Source organism: Anguilla anguilla, chromosome 19 (assembly GCF_013347855.1).
Source record: "Anguilla anguilla isolate fAngAng1 chromosome 19, fAngAng1.pri, whole genome shotgun sequence".
In the NCBI taxonomy this organism is placed as follows: Eukaryota; Metazoa; Chordata; class Actinopteri; order Anguilliformes; family Anguillidae; genus Anguilla; species Anguilla anguilla.
Window position 1 is genome coordinate 15,845,120 of NC_049219.1, and position 23,600 is coordinate 15,868,719.

General features: G+C 48.5%; 1 protein-coding gene across 2 annotated transcripts in view; it reads left to right on the forward strand.

Annotated features, from left to right (window-relative positions):
• Positions 1-23,600, forward strand: part of LOC118219048 (forkhead box protein P2-like) — an 85,319-nt gene that overhangs the window by 4,644 nt on the left and 57,075 nt on the right. For both annotated transcript variants that reach the window (XM_035401865.1, XM_035401864.1), the window contains exons 2-3: positions 6,004-6,055; positions 7,096-7,176. The gene's annotated coding sequence lies outside the window, so the exon portion shown is untranslated. The remainder of the gene's footprint in view (positions 1-6,003; positions 6,056-7,095; positions 7,177-23,600) is intronic.

Here is a 23,600-nt window from a genome sequence, read left to right on the forward strand (position 1 = left end):
AGCCAGGGCCTAATGCATGGCCTCCAAGCGCCAGTAACGCGCAGCGCCTAAGCCTAATGCTAATTAAAGTGGAAATGTTGCCGTTTTTATCACCGCGAACTTCATAGAAATGTTTCCATGACAACCTCCATGCTAGTTAAGGCAATCGGAGGTGATCAACAGTTTAGAATCGTTTTTTTCCCTTCTTCCTCTGGCGAGGATGGAATCCGTGCTGACAGTTTCGGCCCTTAATGGAACACGGACCACCACGTGAAGGTATTTGTTTACGAGATCATATGCCGGTAGCTGTCGGCCCAGGACATATTGACTTATTGTGATAAAAGGCCGCATTAGCTGGTGGGCCTCAGACGATCCTGCACTTTTAATGATCTGCGTCAGGGTGCCTCTGCTTGGTGCGCTTCAGTTCATTGTGAATCTGGAGTTCTCAGATCTTCGCACGCTAAGCTACCCGATTTGGGTTACTTCTTAGCCTTGGTGCTTTTTTGAGAAATGTTTTTGACTTGTTTTGGTCTGGGATAGATACTCGGTGAGGTCAGTGGGCTCCGCTCAGGGTAGTTTTGTATGCGTGCGAGCTTTGGTGCAGTGATTGCTCCAGCTAGCACCAGTTGATGGACTGTACCGAAGGCTTTCACAAGACGCAAAGAGGCCGACGCAGAAACGATGCGCACTAAAACAGAGTACTTCCTTCTGCAGCAAGATTAATTTTGTCCTTGTATTGCCAACATTTTGCGGCAAAAGCATATGGTTGTGCTCGTGTATCATTTACTGTTTGCCGATTAGTTTTTGTTTGGTATAAATGTGACCAAATATATTACAAGGATGGTCAGTCGGAGGATGTCAGGTGTGGAGCTGGCTCTGTCACCTTGACCATCGTGGGATTCCCGCATCTGTATTAGCCTGTCAGACAGCTGAGATTGGTGGAGCACCATGTTGTTTTTTTGCTTGTTTGTTTTTAACACTGTACTGGAATAATTTTCTTGCATAAACTCTTTAAGGTGCAGAACTGACAGTGATGTGATTTGAGTGTTTGTCAAGCGTTCTCCTGGGAAAATACACAACACACTTACTTCTCAACAACAGCAACAACAAGACTAAAATGCAGAGCCATGACTCATACTGATGTGCACCTGAGCACACCTGACACACCCTTCCAGTTTGTGCAGTTGTCTTCCTTTCCAAAAGCATCTGTAGGAACTGAGGCATCGCCTGTATAGATGATGATCTGTGCATGTTTCTGACACTACCCAAAAGCTGTATCCTATTAAAGCTGCGTGTATTACCAACACATCAGTTTAGATGAGTCTTTATCACCCCCTGCTGCGGAGATGTGTGTCTGACCTCAGCAGGAGGACATGCAGTCAACACGCAGATAACAGCGCATAATTCAGGACAATACATCAGTAAAATACACTACATCTCAGCCATCCACGTGAGCAGCAGCGCAGAGGCGTTTCCCGCTGGGGAAATTAAACCATGTGACCAGCTGGGCTGTACCACTGGGACTTCACGCTTAGCTTCTGCAGTTGGGACGGTGCTGCTTATGGCTTATAATATTAGTAATTATTACCTCAAATCTGCAGTTTTCTCAACGTGCATATATTTGATTCAAAACCTGAGACACTCTCTAAGCGTTCCAAGGAAATTTTGTTTTGATGCACGTGCATTCCGTTGCACATTCTAAAAGCACAGCTGTGCTGGGGGAAAAAAAACTGCCCGTACAGGTGTGATGGAAGCAGCTGGTATTTCAGCTGAGCTCCCCGATGGTGCTTCATTCCGGTTTGTTCATGTGTGTGATTGGGCTTTGCGCAGATACTGCGTGAGATGCTTGTTATTTAAAGGTGCAGCCATTTGACATTTAGCGGAAGTAGCCTGCTGTACGCGCGTATCCAACATTTCTGGAGCGAGTCTAAAATGACACTTTGCGCTGAATTGAATGATTTTTTTTTTTTTTGGAGGGAGGGACGGGAGGTACAGGCTTAATTCCACAAATGACCCTGCGAGACACGTGGGGTGTGAGACTCGGTGTCCGCAGCACAGATCTCTGCGAAACGCTGTTTTTATTTAAGTGGGATTATCCTGTTGTTGCCCTGTAATGTAATCCTGACACGGTGAGAGGCTGTGATTGAGTGCTGCCTTGCAGCAAGGACACTCAGCTGTGGCTTTAAGGGAGAAGACCGATGTAAAGAAACGCCCTTTAAAAGCAGCCAAAGAGTGTAGAGGCCTTAAACTGAAATTATACATCTTATACATGCTTTAAAAAATCAGTTCATAATTCATTTCCGACCTCTTAAGGCCCAGTTGAGAGTAATGATTGGTGTCATGACGAAGCTGTGAAACTGGCCCCCTGTGATTGGACGAGTGCTGTCACCTGACCGTCTGAGATGGCTAGTTTCACACTGCTGCAGCTCCTCTCTGCAGCATTCTAAAGCAGTTTCTTCGTGTCGTGAATCGTCGGTCTGGTCTGGGGTTCAGGGTATATAAAGACGTTGTTTGGCTCGCTTGGTAAAGGCTCTCACAAGAGATGGAAGTGTTGGATTCACCTCCCTGATGTTTTAAGTGCATTTTCACCCAAAACCTGGGCACAGTTAGGCTATGTCTTTCCTGTTTCTACATGTCATGGTAGTCCAGGGCTTAACTCCGTCTCCATCAAAGGAAAAGTAATTAATGGGAATGTATTTTTCAGAATGAGCAATGTAATTAACTGAACAAGAAATGACAGTGACCTTTTGTTGCAGATGTAGGAAATAATTGGTTATGAAACTGAATAAATGTACAGATCTCTGCTGTGTTCCATGTTCTAGGTACAAACTCTGAGCAGGCAGTCTGGGTCAAAGGTCAGGGGGTTTGCCTTCATGCCCCTGCTTTAAGGCTTGTTCAGCGTGTTTAAAACGCATGCAGGAGCCAGTGGAACACGGCGGCGTGATTTTAGATCAAAGTGAAGTGCGACCTGTAAATATGATGCCCTGTTCTGCGTTTGCGGTGTGTGAGGAGTGTGAATTAGCCGCCCACACACAGCTCTGTGTTCAGCGTTTCTGCAACAGCCTCTTAGCCAGCTTGGCAAGCCCCTCTTTTTGGTTTCCCGCACACGGTGCGACCTCGTCTTCATTTCGGCTAAACGAGGTAGCAGTGTGTATAGAGGCTTACGTTCCAGGGCATCGCAGACTGGCTGTGTGCTCACGTCTCTGAAGTGATTCGGTCGGCCTGCTCGAGGACTCCACAGTCCCACATGACGGACCCCAGAAGAGAGTGATTTGTTTGAAACCTGCATAAACGCAAGCCCCCAGAAAGATTCTCCGCTCTCTCGCAGGGGTCTGCTGCGTGACCCGACTGTCGTCTCGGACGGGCTCCGAAAAAAACACTTCAGGAGAGAGGGGCGGAGAGAGAGAGAGAGAGAGAGAGAGAGAGAGAGAGCTTTCTTCTACCCGCACCAACACAGTCATTTTAATCATAAATGTATGCAAGTCTTCATAAATTGTTTTTTTTTTCCTGAGTGAAGAAGAGGTGCAGTGATAAACAAACAGCCTGTGAATTTCAACTCAAGATTCAGTTTTTCTAAACGTAACTTTCTAAATGAATTTGGCTTGGAGCTCATTGTCTTCCGGAGGGGAGGCTGGCATTCCATGTTCACCGGCCTTTGTCTGCGCCTTTCAGTTCGATGCTTTAACATCTCGTACATGAACTCGCTTCAGAAAAGTAAATCACTGCGACCTTCAGATGAATTAGAAAAATGTCCTTTTTTTTTTTTGTTTTTTTTGAAGCCTTTATAATCTGATAAAAGAATGATCTCTTCATTTGCCTCCTCACTCAAACTCTTTGGCGACTGGAAGTGTCTCTTGAGATTTTCTGACCAAGGGCAGAATCGTACCGACCACCCTATAGCCTGTTCTACCTTGTGAAATGTTCTACAAAAAAAACAAACAAAAATTGGTCTGCTTGTTTAAAAACATAATTCCACAGATACTGACCATCATTTTGCAGGTAGAATATTTGAGAGCAGAGAAACTGAACAGTGTTATTTATGTTGTACCCACTTGGGGGAGGAGTATAGGGGTGGGGGGTTGATAGTAACATCCTTTGATGGACACATTAGGCTGCAGAAAGAGAATCTCACTGGAGGGGGGGCGGAGTACAGTGGCAGCGTCTTCCAGCACCCCCCCCCCCTCCCCCCAGCGTGCCACTGCACCCACAGACAGTGCCGCGCTGTTCCCTGGTTACCTGTGATGGGGGGCGGGGCCCGCCTCGTGCGGTTTGGGAGGGTGGGGCGCAGAGGGAGGGGCGTGGGAATGCTGGGGCGCAGTAGAGGAGTGAGTCAGAGTGAAGGTGTTGATGGAGACGGTTGATTTGGGAGGCGGCTGAGGGCAGTGGGGGTAAACAGCTGCGGCACACACACAAACACGCACGCACACCACACTCACACACACCTACCACACTCTCTCACACACACACACACACACACACACACACACACCTACCACACACACGCACGCACACCACACTCACACACACCTACCACACTCTCTCACACACACACACACTCACGCACACCTACAACACTCTCACACTCTCTCACACACACACCTACCACACTCTCTCTCTCACACACACACACACACACCTACCACACTCTCTCACACACACACACACGCCTACCACACTCTCTCTCTCTCACACACACACACACCTACCACACTCTCTCACACACACACACACACACACGCCTACCACACTCTCTCTCTCTCACACACACACACACCTACCACACTCTCTCACACACACAAACACCACCCACACACACACCGCACACGCACCACACTCACACACACACACACACACACACCACACTCACAGCCAGTTACCGCCATGTGCGGCCCCCACCTGCTTGACATGGCCCTGGCCTTCTGTGAACCGGAGACATGTTGCAAGGACACAAGTCTTGAGTCTCGGTCAGTCGATGCTCATCAGCTTGATCGAGTCGAATGTTTAAAATGGCGTTAAATCACGGCGTGTAAAATCTGGCAGATTCAGAGGTAGAAATACCGTAGAAAAGCAAGCATACGAAGTGCTGGAGCGCTTATGGAAATGAGCTGGATCCAGGGATTGGCTGATTCACTGTTTTGACTGAGCAGCTTATCAGTGGCTACAAACCGCATGCAAATAGCCTCCTGTGTGGATCGCCCTGGGAGCTGATACTGATGGCTACAGCAGGCCAAAGCTGTAAATCCTCAACATCTACCGCTTATCGCAGAGCTGGCTCAATTGCATTTAGCATTCACAAGGGTTCTGGGGCCCGTGTGAAGATGCTGTTACCATGTTTTCAAGCACCACCCGAAGTGAGCTTATCTAACCAACGCTGTCTGTGTCTTATCGTGAGGCCATCCAAAATGTCTGATGCAGTAGACATTACTGTACTCGTTTGTTGGGGGTGTTTCTGCGCGCTGTGGATTCAGCTCAGGTGATGTCAGGTGTGACAGTGTGGCAGAACCCACCAATCACAAGCCACCGTGGTGCTGACACATCCAAGAGAGAAGAGCAGGGAGAGGCAGCTCTACTGACACTTGAGGAATGAGGGGAAAGGGAGCGTTATGTAAAAGTAATGATTAGTACCTGCCTGTACGGTATCTGTGGCTGAGATTTCCCACTATTGTTATTGGTCAGTTAATTATTATTCACTGTGCAACATTTCTTCACACCAGCACTAATAATGGTTAAGAAAAACATGTTTATGCACAAAGACTTTGCAGTATTTTTTTTACAGTCTTGTTTATCTCCTCCAACACCTAACGTGTAAGACTGAACTTGTCCTTGTAATTGCAACGTCTTATTATAAAATGTCACACAAATTATGCGCACAAGTGTGTGTTGCTTAAGGGCAGATTTGTTTTGGGAAATGCAGTCAACAGCAGTTGAAGAAGAATCGGTTTTATTGGTGAAAGTAAATGGTGCTAATGCACCCTTCGTTTACGGAGCACTGATCATTTTGTTTTTGTTTTGTTTTGTTCATAGATTCATCCATTTTGGTTTGCTGGCAGCGCGGAGAGGACAGGAGAGTTTCTGGGTGAGTGTGCGTCTTTAACACAGTTAAGTTTCTGAGATCTGTGAGCGGATGACCTGAGAGGCAGCCTGCATGGACTAGAGGGGCTCTCTCAGGTGTCAGATGAAAGATTTTATTTTATTTTTTAAAAGGAGAGCAGACAGTTCGCTGCTCTTTCATGTATTTTTTTTTTGTTGCTTTATTCAGACTGGAAGAAAGTAGCAAGGATAACAGGTAGAGATCACAGCTCTGGAAAACAAATCCTTGGCTGATAAATTCTATCCTGTTACATTTAAATGTTAATGTTATCATTGTTATACTGCAGCAGGGATGATTTTAATCAGACTTTAGTTTTGCATGTGAACCTTATTACTTTTTTGGGTGTTCTGTGATCATTTATATGGTCACCCTGCACCACTTACACGAAGTGCTTGTTGCGTGGACTTCTGGCTTTTGAGACTCACACGCGCACACACACACACACACACACACACACAGTCTGCTTCGCTGCATCTCCTTCATGTTGTGCTGCTGTGGAGGAAAGCCAGGGGTGCTCTGGAACGGAAAGAAAAAGTAGCGATGCAAAGTTTTCACAAACTCAAGACCAACTCATGAATGCCCAGCTACTGATCTCAGCGTTGCTTAAAATACGGCTCTCAGCGGAAGGAAAAGGAAACGTCAACAAACTACAGCCGAATGGAGGCTTGCCACCGGCCATCAGGGACACTTCTGCAGATGATCCTGTAGCTGCCTGTCAGCATCAGAGCCCCAGAGGTAGAGATGGCGATGGTGCTGATGGTTAAGACGGACGGTGGCTCTGCTGGTGCACTAAAGAAGAGCTGAGTAATTTGAGCAAGGAGGCCATACGGACTGACAGAAGACTTCAGGGCCACCCTGATGATGAGAGAGGAGCGTTTTACGGGCTTGGGGTTTGAGCGGGAAAAGTGGCCCTCCTGATTGGCTGTCCTGCGTGCGGGTGTGTTGAAGAGGAACGGCAGCGTGGGTCAGGGAGAGCACACACTCTGCAGGGGGAGCTGACCGCCATCTCTCTGTCCCCCTCTCAGGATGCGGTGCGGAATGGCGGTTGCCGTAGCAGCGGGCAGAGCTCTCCCACGGAGCGCGTGCGCTGAGGCCTAGTCGCTCTGGTGAGTAAAAGGGCCCTTTCGGCTGTGAGGAGGTCTGCGGCCCTGTGCTCAGCCCCGTGGAAGAGCAGGTGATCTGGAATGTTGGCTTCAGGATTCTAAGTCGGTGTTCTAGAACTCCTTTGCTTACTATTACCAGTGGTGATTGTGACATCATATTTAGAATGTTCAGTTACGAGCGTTCTAAACGTGATCTTCACACTTTAAATGGTCAAGCGTGCGTCTGCTGTGTGAGGTTCTGCAGTGAAGCTGTACCGCCATTCTGCTGTGCAAACAGCCAGACTGTGGCTGTGCTATTTGCGATATGAACAGGGTCCCAGGACTTTTTTTCCCCACCCAAAAGCCTTGGAAACGTACATAAGAGTGGTGTGAATGGCAAACCGCTTCATTATTTAGCACAGGGTTGAAGCTGAGCCACTTCAGATCAGAGTTTGGGTGCTAAAATTGAGCATCACTCTGGTCTGTAGGGGATCCTAGGGGAGAGTTTCAGCCTGCGGTGGTCTCTTGGGCTGTTTGTCACCGTGCAGATGTAAAGATTAATGATATTTGAGGAGCTTGCTATCAGACAGGATATGGCCTGTTTTTACTCCTGTGGCCAGATGTGGTCTCAGAACCACGCGTCTATTTTAACACGTGCCGTGAGCGGATAACCTGCATTAGCGCTGAACGGCGTGCGTGCCTGTGTGCGTGTGTGCGTGTGTGTGTGTGTGTGTGTGTGTGCGTGCGTGTGTGTGTATTTGTGTGCGTGCGTGCGTGCGTGCGTGCGTGCCTGTGTGCGTGTGCGTGTGTGTGTGTGTGTGTGCACGCTCGCTCGCACGCACATGAGTTCCAGAGATGAAGTATCGTGCTGGAATGAAGGGTCCTGGGTTGCCGTGGAGAGCAGTGAGCTCAAACAGCCGTGGGAGCAGAGCACTGGACTGTGCTGGACTGTGCTGGGCTGTGCTGGGCTGTGCTGGGCTGTGCTGGGCTGTGCTGGGCTGGGCTGGGCTGGGCTGGGCTGAGCTGTACTCTCTGTGTGTGACAGACACACCTTTGGGTGTTTATTCAGTGAGTCATGCAGCCCTGTGCGCCCTCCGTCTGTTCAGAGCTGCAGTAGCGGATGTGCTGCTGAATTTTTGGGGTTTTCTCTTCTGTTTCGTTCTTTTCTTCCTCCGTGTGAGATTTGTAGTCTTTACCGATGTTATCTTTATAAAAAAAAATAAAAATAAAAAAAACCCGGAGCAACTGGCTTGTTTATTCTGTCATACCCTGTAAAAACTCCAGTGTCACATGTAACTGAGTTCAGTAGGGATATTTTACTGTGCACTGGTAAAAAGTGTGCATTTGTCTTTAAGCTTCTTTTCTTAAATGAGCTGGAATCTACGTAACAAGATCGAGGGAATCTTAAATTTTATCTGAAGGCTAAAATACAATAACCAACCTTGTTGTAGCACTTGAATTCCTGCACATGAAAACGGTACATTTTGGAAGGGGCCTGTAGCAGATTTCACAGAACAGGTGTCTGCTTTGTGATGTGTCAGTAAAAGGATCTGTTTGTTAGTTCTTCCCTGGTTTGCCTGTTTGGCCAGTTTAATTTTGCGCCGTATGAACCAGACGAAGCTCCTGGTGTGTTTGACAGCAGCTGAACGGCCTTGTTTTCCCTGCAGTGCCCTGTTAGAGCGGTCCCTCTCCCAGTACTCTGCCCTTCCCTTTCGCACATTTGGGTGTCTGTTATAGGACGGCCTGCTGGACTGTGAGCTCGGGCAACCCCCAGCTGAGGGGTGGGGGGGGCTTCTGATGTTATTCTAAGTCTCACTCTCCCCCCCCACCCCACACCCCCTCAAAAGAGTTTCATCAGTTCATTTTTAATTTCTCAAGTACGCACTTAAATCTTCAAAGATGAACTCCTTAAATATATCTTGAGCGAGTCCTCTAATCAGCATTAAAAAAAGTAATTGGCCCGACTTCAAACTTGGAATTTAAGTATGTCAGATCTGTAGCAATTATGTGTATCTTAGCAAAAAAAAAAAAAAAAGAAAAGATCCATATGGATAGCTGTGCTGAGATTCTGTTTGAAATAGGTTTTTTTTTTTTTTTTTTGGGGTGTATCGGCTGTAGATTTCTCCCTCCAAAGGTCTTGTGAGATATGTCTCCCAGTAAATTGCTTGGCTTTAAAAAAAATATATATATATATATTTTTTTTTTTTTACCCCAGACATTATGGGTAGCCCTAAATCAAAAAATCAAAGAGTCTGGCTGTCCCCCGTTTTGTCTGTCTGCGTGAGTTGGGTTCCAGGGGGGACGGCGGCTGGGGAGGTAGATGAAGGCAGGCCTGTTTTAATCTTCATCCCTCCATTAACCCCAGAACACGGTGTGTGGCTGGGACCGGGTCACTGCTCAGTCCTCCTCTCTGATCCCTCCGGAATATTCCAAAAGTTTAAGCCTTTTGATCAGAGTGCCTGCCTTCAAAGAATGACATTGCTTTCAGTCCTGTGCGTGTGCGTGTGTGTGTGTGTGTGCGCGTGTGTGTGTGTGTGCGCGTGTGCGTGCGTGTGTGTGCGCGCGTGCGCGTGTGTTTGCATGTATGTGCGTGCGAGTATGCTGGTGTGCGTGTGTGTGTGTGTGTGTGTGTGTGTGTGCGCGCGCGTGCGCGTGTGTTTGCATGTATGTGCGTGCGAGTATGCTGGTGTGCGTGTGTGTGTGTGTGTGTGTGTGTGTGTGTGTGTGTGTGTGTGTGTGTGTGCGCGCGTGCGCGTGTGTTTGCATGTATGTGCGTGCGAGTATGCTGGTGTGCGTGTGTGTGTGTGTGTGTGTGTGTGTGTGTGTGCGCGCGCGTGCGCGTGTGTTTGCATGTATGTGCGTGCGAGTATGCTGGTGTGCGTGTGTGTGTGTGTGTGTGTGTGTGTGTGTGTGTGTGTGTGTGCGCGCGCGTGTGTTTGCATGTATGTGCGTGCGAGTATGCTGGTGTGTGTGTGTGTGTGCGTGCGCGTGTGTTTGCATGTATGTGCGTGCGAGTATGCTGGTGTGCGTGTGTTGGTGCATGCATGGGAAACATGTCTGTGTATATTTCCCTGCTCTCTGGCTCTGGGCTGATAGCGCTGAGCTCACAGTAGTACCCCCCCTCTGCTGTTTTGCGTATGCTGAACTGATGAAATGATATGCATTGCCTGTTATGCATCCAGAGTAGTGCAAATATTCTCACCTGTTCTTCCGCACTCTGTTAAGAGAACCTTGTTCTACTTTAAGGCTGTAACTAGCCTTTTCTAACATGTATTTTGTGTAATTAAAAATGGTGTTTATAAAAATGTTTTTCCACGAGAGCGGATGAGAGTGTAGGAGCAGAGCATCCTTGAGCTGCAGCGGGGAGAAGAGAGGTCTGTGTGTGCTCAGCAATGACCGGCCCGAGGGGGTGCGTCCCGTCTTACTGCTGGGACGGAAAAGGGACTCTAAGATCATTGATCTGCAGACACTAATTAGCAGCCTGAATGGGCGGCCCCACCGCAGGTCTGAGCCCCCGAAAGGGCCCTCCACATCCCAACACTGGCCTCCTGTTTTTTGTTTGTTTGCATCGCTTGCGAACTAAAGAGGCAAAGAGATGAAGATTAGACTTCGTAAAATGGCAGAAATGGTGGCGCATATGTGTTTTAGTCATATTTTTTTTTCTCTTAATTTAATGAAGTTTATCATTGGATTTCAGAGGTTTCAGAGGAGCTGGGTCCGGATTTCTCTGGTTCTAAGTGCAGCTCGCCGTGTGCTGTTTTACTGGGGAAAAGGCTGGGATGCTGAGTTTCTGCAGGAGGAGTTCTGGAGCCTGGCTGTTTGTGCAGGCATATCTTTAGGCCCTCTCTCTCTCTCTCTCTCTCTCTCTCTCTCTCTCTCTCTCTGTGTCCCATTCACACAGAAACAGTGGAGGAAAATGTATTTGCGGGCTTGAATGGGACTCTTTGAATGTGTCTTCCGCTGTGTCCAGGGAGGGGCGTTTGCTTAATTATGAGCACGCGCCGCCTGAACGCCGTGCTCAGAACATTAAGTAAAAAGCCCCCTCGCAGCGTGGAATAGCCCCGCGCTGAAACCGCCTTGCATAACGCGCCTTTAATGTGAGAAATGCCTGAATGCCTCTCGGGTGGGTTATGATTCGTCCGGTGGCTCCAGAGGCATGTGGGTGACGCTGTGCGCTGTGCCCGCATTGTGTTTGGGGTTCTAAGGACTCCTCAAGGTCTCTCTGGCAGGCGGCCACGCTGGAATGTGCGAGAGAGAGAGAGAGCGCCGTCGGCTCTGTGGGCGACCCGGGGGGGGGGGGGGTGGCCCGTGTCCTCCTGCGCAAACCCCCCCCCCCCCCCCCGCCTCTGTCCGGTCTTTTTTTTTTGTTTCTCGTCTGGTGGTTTATGCGCGCCGCAGAGACGGTAAGCGTGTTCGGGTGTGGACGGGGATTATGTGTTTTGTTTATTTTTTTGGTGTTTGCTCAGGGAACATAAGGAGGCGGGGAAATGCGCCCTGTCACCCTGGTGTGCTGAACCGGTATGTCAGAATCCCGCAGGGCTGCATGGCCTGTCGGCTGATGTGCATCTTGGCTCTGTTTATAGAAGGTATGCGTGCTGCGCAGGGTGTTGTGTGGTTTTACGGTTGGGTAAACCCTGTTCTGTCTCTCTGTACTGTGTCAGGTGCTCAAAGCAGTGCTGACAGGCACATGAGAACACTCTCCCCTTTGGCAGAACTGGCTGGACTGGCTGTGCAGGGGTGCAAAGGCAGCTGCTGAATTCCGCACGTGGCCCCGACAGTCCGGGACTCTGCTGTTTACCTGTGGCACACCTGTGTGGGAGAAGAGCCATTAATAACCTGCAGGAGAGCAGAGTCTGACCTGTCTGACGAGAATGACTCATACAGAAATGCACTGCAGTGCACGCACTAACACACACACACATGCACTCACAGATGCACATACACGCGCACACACACACACACAGTACACGCACTAACACACATACACACATGCACATACACACATGCACTCACAGATGCACACACACGCACACACACACAGACACAGTACACGCACTAACACACACACAGACACAGTACACGCACTAACACACACACACATGCGCACACACACACAGACACACGGGCATACACATGCACACACACACACACAGTGTTTGGCATTGTTAGTGTGATGGCTAGATTTGTGTGAGCACGGTATTGACAGTGAGACTGGTGTAAAAGTGGAATTCTCTTAAATGTACCTGCCGGTTATGTTTGTGCTGTAACTCGTGCCACTCGGCACCAGGAAGCTTTCCCCGGCTCAGTGCTGTGAGCCCCAAGCCCGCGGGTGTTGTCTCCACTACAGGCAGGGTGTGCAGAATCCCCCCCCATGCCCAGCGAAAAAAGCGCCAAACAATTAGTTTGACCTTGCGTGACCTCTCTGACGCGCAGTCACTTAAATGGTCCGGAAGATGTTTAATTACCAAATGGAATAATGGCTAGTCATTTCATCATTGGATATATGACTTCGAGCGATTTCCCTCCCCTGAGCGTTCCGTTTCACAGATCAATAGACTTTGTGAGGGGCTTAAATGCTTCTGGAGCTCTTAAAATGAACAGGAAGTCCGTCCGTGACGCTGCGTGGCGACGCATATATTAATTTATATTTATATTCATTAATGCCGCTCGTCTGCCTAATCAAATGCAAATGAAGTCTTTGCTGGAAAAGCCGCTGAGTATTTATCTCATCGTAATGATCCACTGCTTGTGCCTGTATTTTAATGTGATAAATTAGATTTGAGTAGGTAGGGATTTTTTTATTCCCCCCCCACCCCCACCCCTCTGAGTTGTGCCTTTGCAATGTTTTCGGAATAGTAATGTATTGTTAGGCTATTTCTGGAAGGCAGTCCCGGTACAGTCGTGAGTGTAATGTCGTATTTCCTTGGCCGAGACTGGTCAGTATTTCATGGTTTTGTGCACTCTCTTTTCAAGCCAACACTCCAACAGAGGAACTATTGGTCTTTTTTAAATTATTTTTTTAAGGATATTGTATTGCACTCTAAACGCACAGAAGTGTGCTGTGACATCTCTCTTAGGACTGCCTTTCTTTACCACAACTATCTTACACCCCCCCCTCCCTGCTATACCCCCCCTCCAACAAAAAAACCCCCAAAACAAAACACATTCATAATGAGAGCCTTTTCTATTTGATTTATGCCGTGTTTACGGATGCGCTGTTTGTCTGATCGTGTGTTTTGTTTCAGATTTAAATAGGTGTTTTCCAGGTTTTTTTATTTATTTATTCATTTATTTTTTCCCCTGACGAGCAGCTCAATGGAAGATGTAAACACGCTCTTCGGCAGCGCGGCGTACTGAATTATGCATTTCCTCCTCCACCACTGGGGGGAAACATGAATGAGGAGTCATTCCCCCGTCCTCTGTGTTGTTATTTAGGCATGCGGAGCACTGGCAGTGTCCCAGCGCTAGCTAGCTAGCGTTCAGGACCGGGGACGTGCTTCCCCCGCCGCCCCAGCCCCAGCGCCTGCTCATCAGAGTTAATTCAATTAAAGCGCTCTGATGCTGTCAGGCCGTCTTTTGATAACTGCGTCGACATTCAGACGCGCAGTTCCAGCCCGAGTGTTTTCTATGGATGGACTTAATTCAGATTCAGAAGAACATCCTTCGGCACTTAATTAGAATGTAGGTTTTATTATCCTGTGATGATTCGGGAGTGCCTCTCTTCCGCAGACTCTTGTTTTAATTCTCTGTCCCTGCTTCCTGAAATAGAAGTTCATCTGTGATTCTTAGGATGGGTTTTCTAGCGAGTGGTTTTAACACTTAATGGATGAATGCTCATTGCTGGCAGTGTTATTTCTTACCTGTGAATGGTAAACGTGAACTGCAGCGCTGCAGAAAATATTTATTTATAAATTCCAAATACTTAAAAACATGGAATAAGGGAGCAGGACACGTGTAAAATTATGTATAACACGTTATGATGTAATGGAGCTGTTCAGACAGAAGAAGACGATGCACCATTTGGCAGAATTCAGCCATTGATTTGGCAGTGGGAAAATGCCTTTGTCAGGGTTTTTGAATGGTTGTGAAATGCTGCGTATGTAAAAAAATGAAGGAGCAAAGTGTGCAGTCTGGTCTCTGAACGTTTTCTCATTTGCACCTCGGTAACAGATGTTCAGTTTATCAACACTAAAGGAAAAGGCTAAATAAAACAGAAAAAAGAAGTGAACTGATGAAAGAGTGATAAAGCTGCCGTGTGTTTGCTCCCGCTCTGCAGCTGATTCTCTCTCAGGCTGGTGTTTCTGCGCTGAGCCTCCCGGGGAAGGGCCACTGCTTTTAAACGGGCGTCTTGGTCAGCGTCCTGTCCCTCCAAACCCAGACGGGGAACCGGCCTCTGCTCCTCAGCGCTGGTTGGGTCTGTTGAGGGGTTGATTAAAGGATTGTCTTCCTTTTTTGAATTTGTGAGTGATTCTGTTTCGTGTTCGCCTCTTGCCCCAATGCATGCTGGGATAGGCTCCAGCACCCCCCGCAACCCTGCTCAGAATAAGCATGTATAGATAATGGATCAATTTAATTAATTAATTGATTGGTTGGATGGATGGATGGATGGATGTTTGGTGTTCTCTGGGTTTGAGAGGGCGTAACAGTTCATGGCCGAACGCGTTCCACCCCTGCCAGCTCCCTGAGTACAGGTCTGCTACCAGGGCAATCCACCCCTGCCAGCTCCCTGAGTACAGGTCTGCTACCAGGGCAATCCACCCCTGCCAGCTCCCTGAGTACAGGTCTGCTACCAGGGCAATCCGCCCCTGCCAGCTCCCTGAGTACAGGTCTGCTACCAGGGCAATCCACCCCTGCCAGCTCCCTGAGTACAGGTCTGCTACCAGGGCAATCCACCCCTGCCAGCTCCCTGAGTACAGGTCTGCTACCAGGGCAATCCACCCCTGCCAGCTCCCTGAGTACAGGTCTGCTACCAGGGCAATCCGCCCCTGCCAGCTCCCTGAGTACAGGTCTGCTACCAGGGCAATCCACCCCTGCCAGCTCCCTGAGTACAGGTCTGCTACCAGGGCAATCCACCCCTGCCAGCTCCCTGAGTACAGGTCTGCTACCAGGGCAATCCACCCCTGCCAGCTCCCTGAGTACAGGTCTGCTACCAGGGCAATCCACCCCTGCCAGCTCCCTGAGTACAGGTCTGCTACCAGGGCAATCCACCCCTGCCAGCTCCCTGAGTACAGGTCTGCTACCAGGGCAATCCACCCCTGCCAGCTCCCTGAGTACAGGTCTGCTACCAGGGCAATCCACCCCTGCCAGCTCCCTGAGTACAGGTCTGCTACCAGGGCAATCCACCCCTGCCAGCTCCCTGAGTACAGGTCTGCTACCAGGGCAATCCACCCCTGCCAGCTCCCTGAGTACAGGTCTGCTACCAGGGCAATCCACCCCTGCCAGCTCCCTGAGTACAGGTCTGCTACCAGGGCAATCCACGTCAGGAGAAAGCTGATCAGGAGGGTGGGGAAAACCTTCTCAGACCGCCTCTCAAAGCTTTAAAGCAAGCGTGCAAAGCTTTAGCGAAGTGTCACTTAGTGCAGCCATCGCGGGTTTGTGTCTGTGGTGCGGCAGTGGTCTATATGTGAGGCCAGGGTGGAGGTGGAGGTGGAGATGAAGGCCCTGTGTATACTGGTAAACAGATAATCGGGAGGTGGAGATGAAGGCCCTGTGTATACTGGTAAACAGATAATCGGGAGGTGGAGATGAAGGCCCTGTGTATACTGGTAAACAGATAATCGGGAGGTGGAGATGAAGGCCCTGTGTATACTGGTAAACAGATAATCGGGAGGTGGAGATGAAGGCCCTGTGTATACTGGTAAACAGATAATCAGGAGATGGAGATGAAGGCCCTGTGTATACTGGTAAACAGATAATCGGGAGGTGGAGATGAAGGCCCTGTGTATACTGGTAAACAGATAATCAGGAGATGGAGATGAAGGCCCTGTGTATACTGGTAAACAGATAATCGGGAGATGGAGATGAAGGCCCTGTGTATACTGGTAAACAGATAATCGGGAGGTGGAGATGAAGGCCCTGTGTATACTGGTAAACAGATAATCGGGAGGTGGAGATGAAGGCCCTGTGTATACTGGTAAACAGATAATCAGGAGATGGAGATGAAGGCCCTGTGTATACTGGTAAACAGATAATCAGGAGATGGAGATGAAGGCCCTGTGTATACTGGTAAACAGATAATCGGGAGGTGGAGATGAAGGCCCTGTGTATACTGGTAAACAGATAATCAGGAGATGGAGATGAAGGCCCTGTGTATACTGGTAAACAGATAATCAGGAGATGGAGATGAAGGCCCTGTGTATACTGGTAAACAGATAATCAGGAGATGGAGATGAAGGCCCTGTGTATACTGGTAAACAGATAATCAGGAGGTGGAGATGAAGGCCTTGTGTATACTGGTAAACAGATAATCAGGAGGTGGAGATGAAGGCCCTGTGTATACTGGTAAACGGATAATCGCTCACAGGTAGTGGAGGTTTTGAAAGCGAGCTCTGCTGTTGCCGGCGTGAGCTCATTAGCATGCTAATCACAGGAGCCCTCCCTCGGAGGTGCAGCCTCTCTCATAAGCGGCTTTAATTGCGTTTAAAATGTCACAGAGGCGGGACACGTGTAATTCAGCCGTAACTGTGTCAAACCAACGACCGGCACAGAGCAGCCCCCGTTCGCCGGGTCTGACTGAAAGGGTCTTCTGTGTTTGTTTTTCTGTTGATCTCCTCAGAAATCTGCCTCTTTTTTTTTTTTGTGCAGAGCATGTTGATGATTCTTTCTTCTTTGCTGTCAGACACTGTCCATAGTACAGTTGTGTACTGGGTGCTCAGGGTATTCCAAGAGAAGGGGGAGGGGGAACACTAATTGAAGTGGATGTTTTCCTGTAGGGTTCTGTTGCTCTTTCCAAAAACCATAGCCATAAACAAATTTTATTTATGCCCATTAGTGGGTCACTGGTGGAAGTGGGTGAGATTTTAAAAGGACTGAAAAAAAGACAGTAGCTGGATTTGTCGTCTTTTATTTAAAGAAGAAGAAAAAAGGTGTTTTATTTTCTTTCATAGCCAGGTGCTCTTTCCCATAATAATGACTGAGATGATGTTTCCACAACATGGCTCTGGGTGCTGGGGAGTGGGGAGCAGCCCAAACAGGCCTGTTTAATATTTCATTGAGAAACGACCATCAGGAGTAATAAGACAGGGCTGCTGCTTTTTCCCTTTTTCCAGAGTCTCTAACCCTCACTTTTTTCCCCAGAAAGAGAAGGACTGCAGAGACTCGGATGAAAGGCTACAGCTGTTGAAATGTTAATTTTACCATCTGCCGCTGAGCTCTGCTACCTTTTTGTGTGTTTTTTCCTTTTTCAATTCCCTGCGGTTCAGTTCTGTTTTATGAATGTTGTGGTATTTGGCTTTTTTTTTTTTTTTTTCTTTTTCTTTTTTGAAGTTTTGAAAACTAGGAGCACGACTCTGACTTAGGAAAACGGAACACCACATGGAGCCTCAGACGCTGACCGCATGTCTGTTCTCAGCCTGTACCTGCCGGTTCCTAATCTCAGTCTGTACCTACTCATCACTAATCTCAGCCTGTACCTGCCGGTCCCTAATCTCAGTCTGTACCTGCTCATCCCTAATCTCAATCTGTACCTGCTCACTCTGTACCTGCTCATTCCTAATCTCAGTCTGTACCTGCCAGGCCCTAATCTCAATCTGTACCTGCTCATCCCTAATCTCAGTCTGTACCTGCTAGTCACTAATCTTGGTCCATACCTGTCCATCCCTAATCTCAGTTTGTTCCTGCTCCACACATCCCATTTTCTCAGTGTTTCGTGAATTGTCCATTTTGCTCATTATACATTCAGACGGAACGTTTCAGCTGTGATAAATGTTTGGAGAAGATGATTTGTTATTAATACACAGAAAGCTACCGCAGGAGTAAAAGCAATTACATTCCGTACAGTTGTAATTGCATTAAAATCGTATTCATATTTATTTGGCGTTCTAGTTCGGGAAGCATAAACCCTGCTTGACCCTGCTACATCGCGGTGATGAATTATGCATTTAATTCCATTTCGGGACATTTTAGATGAATGAAACATGCGGACGCACGCGGGCTCTCCGCTGTAGTGAGGCTTTCCTGATTGGTTTCCATCGAGGCTGTTGCCGTGTCTTCCGTTCAGAAGGAGACGTGTATGAACATTTCATGAGTGCAGTCGCTGGAACTCGCTTTCACAAAGTAGGGCGGAGCCCGTGGTGAGATTTAATATTTGCCAATTAGACGGAGACATCCTGTATCGTTGCAGTGCGCGTCTGGAGTTACTTAGCCTTTAGCTTGGCCAGGTTCTCTCTGTTTAGTCTACTGGCTTTGTGGACTCACACTCGTTCAGTGTGGCAGTTAAGGGCTGTTTGCATAGCTCGAGGGAAACTTCGAGGGGTAGGGAAGAGAGAGAAAAAAAGTTCAGTTTAAAAAAAAAAAAAAAAAAAAAAAAAAAAAAAAAAAATTCCTGTTCTGGGCTTGCAGGAATCCGATTGGTTTGCATGTTTGATATTCTCCGTTTGTGCATTTGCGCACGGTTATTGAAATCCATACTCGGCATGACCTCATCGCGCGCGGCCTGTGTTTCATTAGCGCCTGGCTCTCTGTGGATGGCGGGGGGGGGGAACTGGAATATTTTTCGTATGACACTGTCGCGCATTAGCGTGGCACACCAGCTGCACAAACCACAATGCACATGGTGCTCCGGCTCGGGGGTGCGAAAAGTTCAGCTCGCTCTGCCTCTGGCAGCCCTCCTGTTTGTGTGTGTGTGTGTGTGTGTGTGTGTGTGTGTGTGTGTGTGTGTGTGTGTGTGTGTGTGTGTGTGTGTGTGTGTGTGTGTGTGTGTGTGTGTGTGTGTGTGTGTGTGTGTGTGTGTGTGTGTGTGTGTGTGTGTGTGTGTGTGTGTGTGTGTGTGTGTGTGTGTGTGTGTGTGTGTGTGTGTGTGTGTGTGTGTGTGTGTGTGTGTGTGTGTGTGTGTGTGTGTGTGTGTGTGTGTGTGTGTCTGTCTGTGGGAGTGTGTGTGTGTGTGTGTCTGTCTGTCTGTGGGAGTGTGTGCGTGTGTGTGTGTGTGTCTGGGACTGTGTGTGTGTGTGTGTGTGTCTGTGGGACTGTGTGTGTGTGTCTGTCTGTCTGTCTGTCTGTGGGAGTGTGTGCGTGTGTGTGTGTGTCTGTCTGGGACTGTGTGTGTGTGCATGTGTGTGTGTGTGTCTGTGGGACTGTGTGTGTGTGTCTGTCTGTGGGACTGTCTGTGTGTGTCTGTCTGTCTGTCTGTGGGAGTGTGTGTGTGTGTCTGTCTGTGGGAGTGTGTGTGTGTGTGTGTGTGTGCGTGTGTGTGTGTGTGTGTGTCTGTCTGTGGGAGTGCGTGTGTGTGTGTGTGTGTGTCTGTCTGTCTGTGGGAGTGTGTGTGTGTGTGTGTGTCTGTCTGTCTGTGGGAGTGTGTGTGTGTGTGTGTGTGTCTGTCTGTGGGAGTGTGTGCATGTGTGTGTGTGTGTCTGGGACTGTGTGTGTGTGTGTGTGTCTGTGGGACTGTGTGTGTGTGTCTGTCTGTCTGTCTGTCTGTGGGAGTGTGTGTCTGTCTGTCTGTCTATGGGAGTGTGTGTGTGTGTGTGTGTGTGTCTGTCTGTCTGTGGGAGTGTGTGCGTGTGTGTGTGTGTGTCTGGGACTGTGTGTGTGTGTGTGTGTCTGTGGGACTGTGTGTGTGTGTCTGTCTGTCTGTCTGTCTGTGGGAGTGTGTGCGTGTGTGTGTGTGTCTGTCTGGGACTGTGTGTGTGTGTCTGTCTGTCTGTCTGTGTATGTGTGTGTGTGTCTGTGGGACTGTGTGTGTGTGTCTGTCTGTGGGACTGTGTGTGTGTGTCTGTCTGTCTGTCTGTGGGAGTGTGTGTGTGTGTCTGTCTGTGGGAGTGTGTGTGTGTGTGTGTGTGTGCGTGTGTGTGTGTGTGTGTGTCTGTCTGTGGGAGTGCGTGTGTGTGTGTGTGTGTGTGTCTGTCTGTCTGTGGGAGTGTGTGTGTGTGTGTGTGTCTGTCTGTCTGTGGGAGTGTGTGTGTGTGTGTGTGTGTCTGTCTGTGGGAGTGTGTGCATGTGTGTGTGTCTGTGGGAGTGTGTGTGCGTGTGTCTGTCTGTCTGTGGGAGTGTGTGTGTGTGTGTGTGTCTGTCTGTGGGAGTGTGTGTGCGTGTGTGTGTGTCTGTGGGAGTGTGTGTGCGTGTGTCTGTCTGTCTGTGTGTGTGTGTGTGTGTGTGTGTGTGTGTGTGTGTGTGTGTGTGTGTGTGTGTGTGTGTGTGTGTGTGTGTGTGTGTGTGTGTGTGTGTGTGTGTGTGTGTGTGTGTGTGTCTGTCTGTCTGTGGGAGTGTGTGTGTGTGTGTGTTCGCGTGTGTGTGTGTCTGTCTGTCTGTGGGAGTGTGTGTGTGTGTGTGTTTGCGTGTGTGCATGTGTGACTAGGAATAAAAGGTGCTGTGTTGCCCGGTCTACCAGAGGAGTCGGTGATGTGTGAACTGTAACCATACTGTGTGACGTGTCTCTGGTTTGAGAACAACTGCTTTAGCTGGGCCGTTCACCTGAGAGCCCCTGGCGACAATCTGTCCTTCCAGAGTGATTGAGTTTCTGTTGTTCCAAAGTCCCAGGACTGTTCTGTTAGTCAGCCTTTGTTGGAAATATTTTGGGAGCGTGTGGTCGGTTGTGTTCTGATGTTTGGTTTTCATGACGTTCACGTGCTTACGCACACGCACACACTCCCACAGACAGACACACACACAACACGCACACAGATTTTATACACACAAGCACATGAAATCATTTATGAAATATGAAAGAGAAGCATCACAGTCAGGGACAGCATCATAATCACTGGATGCCAAATGCCTGGGTGCACCTTCATTATGTCACCCGCCCTGTCTAATGAGATCGCTAATCATGCACGTTGTGAGACCGTTAAATAGTAAAACTTGTTTCGCGTTCTTGTTCAAATGGAAGGCGGTTGGTAACATCAGAAGAGATCGGTAACCCGGGTAACCTGCAGACTTGTTTATGCCTAATGAAAGTGTGTGGCCTGTCTCTCTCTCTCTCTCTGCAGATGGAGGAGCTGCTTTTAACGCAAAATGGAGATGCAGTCATAAGTGGGCCATTTCACTTCCACAAGGCTTTTTTATCGCGGCGTTAATAATGGCAGCGGGCAGAAATTTTGATGAATGTCTCCATTTGCAATTGTCCATTTGGTTTTCTGTGGATGTCTTTTATTAAGGATCCCGGCTCAGAATGTAGTTTTTGTTCTCAATTAGTTTCAGTCAATTTTGCCTGTAGCAAAAAAAGGGTGAGTGAGCGTGGTGGAAAAGTGTAATTATGTCAAATGATGGATAGTGGTTTTTTTTGTTAATTATTTGATTTTATTTAATTTTTGCTGAACTTTTTAGTGTGTCATTTGATTCTGCATAATCCCATGTTACCATATAGACCAGAAACTTCTTTTCTGTCAGCAAAAACTGTCCCCCCAGACGACTACATTTTATTTTTCTGATGCTCCTTTCCTTACACCAGTCTGATGAGAGCAGAGTAAAACATTCCAGAAATGAGCCTTTCATAAACCAGATTCTCTCTCCCTCTCACACGCTCTTACTTCCTCTCTTTCTCTCCCTGTCCCTCTGTCACCCTCATTTCCTCTCCCTCTTTCTCTCCCTCTCTCTTTCTCACTCCCACTTCCTATCCCTCGCTCTCTCCTCTCTCTCTCTCCCTCTCTTTCGCTGACTCTCTCTCTCTCTCCCTCTCTTTCGCTGACTCTCTCTCTCTCTCTCTCTCTCTCTCTCCTTCTCTTTCTCACTCCCACTTCCTATCCCTCTCTCTCTCTCCCTCTCTCTCTCTGTCTCTCTCTCCCTCCCTCTCTCTCTCTCTCTGTCTCTCTCTCTCTCTCCAGTCGGCCCACCCTTGGCTCATCGCCACTGCAGGCTGAGTGAATTACCTCCAGATGTAACTCGTATCGCTACCCTCTCTGAATCGGGGCTCGTTAAATTAGCTTTAAATTAACAGCGCTAAGTAGAGCGATTAAGTTGAAATTTCCATATAACGAGTTTATTATTTGACAGAGCAAAGCCCTTTTTTTCCCTTTTTTCTTTCCTGAATTAATTTTTTTTTGTTTAATTAGCGCTGGAGATGAATGAATGCATTCAGCTCATGAATGGATGTGCTTACAACAGGCGGCTTCATTGACTGCTGCTGATGTGTGAGGTCACCAGAAACGCTCTGTAAAGCATGCAGGCGTGGGGGGAATCCGTAGCTGTAGGCCAGGGCGGCACAGTGTGGCACAGTGGGTAAGGAACTGGGCTTGTAACCGAACGGTCATAGGTTCGATTCCCGGGTGGGACACTGCTGTTGTGCCCTTGAGCAAGGTGCTTTGAGGTGTGGTCTTACTACCCTGATTACTGTTACAGGGGCTAATGCGTGCCCCCTCTCTCGAAGGCAGGGGTGTCAGACTCCAGTCCTGGCGGGCCGCAGCGTCTGCTGGTTTTTGGTGTGATTCATTCCTGTCACTGATTGGTTGAAGAATCCACACACCATGTTCTCAAGGCCTTAGCTGGCTGCTGACTGAAAGGAACCCTCGGACCCCTGCAGACACCGCCGCCCTGCAGGACGGGAGTTTGAGACCCCTGCTCTCAGGCACGGGGGCGTACGCGATGCCTGAGCTTCTCTGCGTGTTCCCCTGTTTCAGAATTACCCCCCCCCCCTCCCGGGGATGAAGGCACTTCCTGTGAAATGGAATTTCTCTCTCCCTTCCTCCAGAGCACACTTTCGTCTCCCGGAGTGTGCAGAGTAGAGCAGGGACGGCTGCAGGTGGCCGTGCTTTCGCTTGTTTAAATTTTTACCTGAAATCACATTCTCTGATTACACCGAGCAGCCCAAATCAGACGTGCTTTATATTTAATTAGATTATTTTACTTATGAGCTGTCCCCTGGCTGAGCACGTCTGCAGACTCGTGATACCTGCGGTGAGTTTGCCAAACTCGGCTGTGATCTTTTCACCGAAGATGAAAAAGTCTCATCCTGTCTACTGCCGTCTCGTCTCATTTAAGGCCACCCTGTTATCCTTCTACATTTCTATTTTGCCAGTTTTGCCTGTAGTGTGTTTGTAATCTACTTGTTTGCAATGTAATTTTTTTTTTCGTAATGTAGTTGGTAATGTGCTTGTTTGTAATTCTCCAGAGAAGCCTTGTTTTTCTGTGGGTGAGGGACCACAGTGACCTGGTTTGGAAGCACGTGCAGTTCTGTATTCTGATGCAGTGCAATGCGAGTGCCTTGATGCGGTACAGTTTGGTCAGGTCAATGCACTCTTGGAGGGTTTCCTTGTCAGGTTAAACTGCCCTGGCTGTACAGTGTCGCTGCTCTAACCGCC